This window comes from Podarcis pityusensis (assembly GCF_964106645.2).
Source record: "Podarcis pityusensis genome assembly, chromosome: 1".
In the NCBI taxonomy this organism is placed as follows: domain Eukaryota; kingdom Metazoa; phylum Chordata; class Lepidosauria; order Squamata; family Lacertidae; genus Podarcis; species Podarcis pityusensis.
Window position 1 is genome coordinate 47,145,240 of NC_138028.1, and position 3,636 is coordinate 47,148,875.

Below are 3,636 nucleotides of genomic sequence, written 5' to 3' on the forward strand. Positions count from 1 at the left end.
CTTCCGGCTGTTTAATGCCTGCGATTAAGTCTGAGATGTTCTGCTTGCAAAGCAGTTGCTCTATAACTGAGCTACAGACCTTCACCTAAACCTGCCATCCTCTAGATATCTAACAACTTCTAGAAGAGCAACAGGATTTGGGGTAGAGCATCTCTTAGCACGCAGAACATCCCAGGTGTAATCCCTGACATCTCCAGGTAGGAGTGGTAATGTTCCCTGTCTGAAAACCTGGACAGCTGCCAGCTTGTGTTGATAGGACTGTGCTAGATCAATGGTCTGACTTGGTGTAAAGCTTGGTGTTATGTCTTTCCTGCTTCGCCTGCCCCCTGCCCGACTGAGATTTTTATCCAGCTTCCATAAGAACATAAGAAGAGCCTGCTATATCAGGACAATGGCACATCTAGTCCAGTATCCTGTTCTCACAGTAGCCAACCAGATGCCTGTGAGAAACTAGCAAGCAGGATTCAAACACAAGAGTACAGTGGACGCTTGGGTTGCGAATGTGATCTGTGCGGGAGGCACGTTTGCAACCCGCAACATTCGCAACCCGCAGCGCCGCATCTGCGCATGCATGGGTCACAATTCGGCACTTCTGTGCATGCACAAAGTGCAATTTAGCACTTCTGTGCATGCACGAGCACCAAAGCCCAGAAGTAACCCATTCTGGTACTTCCAGGTTCGGCGCAGTGCGCAACCTGAAAACGTGCAACCTGAAGCGTCTGTAACCCAAGGTATGACTGTACTCTCCCCTTCAGTGGTTTCCTGCGACTGGCATTCAGAAGCTTGCTGCCTCTGCCTGAGATGTTTTCCAGCTTCCAGATCTGAAGTGAGGGCTGGGGGTGAGGGAGTGATATTCACCCCTCTTCAGCCTCTCCCACCAAACCTCAGACGAAAGTCTGCTCCAGTGAGAATTCCAATGCACATAGCCTGCCCCAACCTTTATTATTCCCATTAATTCAAACCAGTGCAGCCTTTTGCAGCCTGCATTAACAAAGCATCAAAGAAAGTGGCTGGGTGGACTGAGTGGTTTGCAGTGGTTAGACTGAGCTGTTCCTCTGCAATCTCAAGGGGGCAGGATGGATGGCTGTAGAATCCACATTTCCCAGGTTCTCCAGTCGTATTTCACTCTTGGATGGCACTCAAAGATCCTGTGCTGTCACACTGAAGACGATATTTCACAAAACAACTTTTGCTGCAGAAAGAAAAGGGGCTGGGAGCAGAAACAAAAAAATGTTAGGTCAAAATTATTCAGTCCAAGAGAGTATGATGTCACATAGGATATTACAATCAATCAATCAATCAATCAATCAATCACAACACTAGGAGTTTGGGATCCAAGCCATCTCCATTGTAAGCTAGGGAGTTTTGCCATTGAGCTCAGCAGGAGCAGGATTGCATCCTTGGATTTAATGAGTAACCCAACAGATGGAATGTAGGCTGTACACACACACACAGAGAGAGAGAGAGAGAGAGAGAGACCTCCTCGTACATCCCATGAAGCACGTCCTTGCATCTTATACATTCGAAGCATTCATTGGGATTAATGAGTCCCTGTCAGTCCTGTATTCTAATTCAGAACACCCCTCCTTTTTTTTTAAGTAGTGGTGCATAAAATTATCTCCACCATCCTGATAAATCCACTGAAATGTACCCTCTCTGTAGAAAAAACTGCAGAAGAATAAAATGGGTCTCCCTCGTTCAGAACAGAGAAGCGGGGGGGGGGCAGGGGGGGGGGCTTAGGCAGGTGAGCCGGACCTTTTATCCTCAGCATCAATATGCCTGCTGGATCTTGCCATTCCTCAAATGGAAGGTAGGAAGGCTCTCTCTCTCTCTTCTGTTGAATGGTCCGCATGCAGCTGAGGGAAAGCATTCAGCTGTTGCCTGCGAAAGACCAGGGAATGCTGGGCTATGCTGATGTAACAGGCTCTCTGCAATTTTCATTCAGATGTGGTTGGCTGCAAGCTGGCAGCCAGCCTCAGCTACGCCTCCAACTCAGATGAGGTAATCCCAGCTCCCTTTTTTGGCTACTCCAAGCAGGATCTGCGCTTCCCCAGCTTTCAGGTCAGCTTACTCCCCTCCCTGAAATTCACCGGACACAGAAAGACCACCCTCTTTCCTTATCCCCCCCTTTCCCTTCCCTATCTCTTGATTGCACATCCCACTATGTTTTTTTGGGAAGGGGAGGGAGGAGCGATCACAGGAAGAAATATACCGCAATGGATTCATACTTTACTCTGGCCTCCAGGTCCGATTTGAACGGGATTTGCGAGTCTCCGGCAAGGATGCACAGTCCCGCTACACCCCCGCAGCCCTAACTAGCGACGGGATAGGAGAAAGTCCACAACACCCTCCCTCCCCCTCCCCCTCCCCCCTCCTTCTGCGAGAAGTCTCAGCTGCTGTGACTGACCTCCTTCCCCAGCTCCTGGTTGTCGAATCGTCTCCCTTCGGAGATGCATCATCTTCGGAGAAGATGGAGTGGAACTCTTCTGCTCTTTCCAGCCACCAACGGATGCTTCTGTTGAGGCGAGCTGGCGCAGAAATCAGGGGTCTGAGCCTCCAGTGCAAAGTGCTGAGAAGAGCAAAGTCTTTGCTCTCAGGATTTTCCGGGTCACTGCTGTCCTCTCGTCAGCATCTGGAGAGCTCTTTGCACGCGATTCTCGTCAACGGGTCTCCAGAGTGCGGCTCCGAGGAATGGACGGCGCGAGGGACTTCAGCACTCTGGACAGCTCCTCCGCCGAACCGCTCCAGAGGCTGAACTAAATGCTTTTGTTCACGTCCAGCTTCCCTTTAAGAAAACTCATCCCCCTACTGAGTATGGGTCCCCCCCACCACCAGAGCCTCAAAGAGTTATCCAAGCCTTTTCTTGCTTTTTTCAAAGAAATCTTATGAGATGGCTTGCTTGCTACACATCCCTTGAAGAGCCAAGGTGTTAAGACGTAAACCTCAGGACCCTGGAGAGCTCCCGCAGGTGCCGAAACTTTGGGAACAGAGAAGAGACCCCCAGGAAGCAGTGTGGTGTTGTTGCTTTCGCCTTAGCTGAATTTAAAGGCTCTCTGTGTTGCATAGATGAGCTCTTATTTTGTGTGCAATGCCTGTCAGAGAGCTGTTCTAGTCTAGAAACCTGGTGCTAAGCTTCACTTTAAGGTGTTTTATTATTATTATTTTACTCTTTACTAGAGCATCTCCCCGCTCCCAATGTCACTCCACACTTTGAACTTCATTATAAATATTTATACTTTGGCTGAAAGTCTGCTCCGGATTCTTCCCCCCACCCAGCCTTTAATCCTCTCGTCTCCCTTCTGTGGTTCCCCCCATTCTGAGAGATTTAGGACAAGGGTTCATCCACAACGCAAACAATCCAGCCCTTTGGTGCTGTTTGGGATTTGCAGTTAGGAGAGAGGCAGGATGGGGTCTGGCTTGAGAATGCTATACAAACGCTGCCACATCAGTCAGCTGCAGTATTAAAAGAGGAAAGCAAGCAAAAGACTGAATGTCCTGTTCGGAGGTGAAAGAGGAGCATCTTTTAAAAAAAATTGGCATCAAAGGGCGGGGGAAGCCCTTCTTGGACATCCCCATCACAACTGACTATTCTTCACACAAGCATTTCTTCCCTGTGCAGCTAAGAGTGAAAGAAAG

The 3,636-nt window shown here is 49.1% G+C and overlaps 1 long non-coding RNA gene across 1 annotated transcript; it reads right to left on the reverse strand.

The window, feature by feature from the left end:
• Positions 1–919: 919 nt before the first annotated feature.
• Positions 920–2,500, reverse strand: LOC308473949. The gene is made up of 2 exons (XR_013984425.1): positions 2,408–2,500; positions 920–1,210 (listed from the first exon to the last, which is right to left on the reverse strand). It is a non-coding gene; the product is annotated as an uncharacterized lncRNA (long non-coding RNA).
• Positions 2,501–3,636: the final 1,136 nt, after the last annotated feature.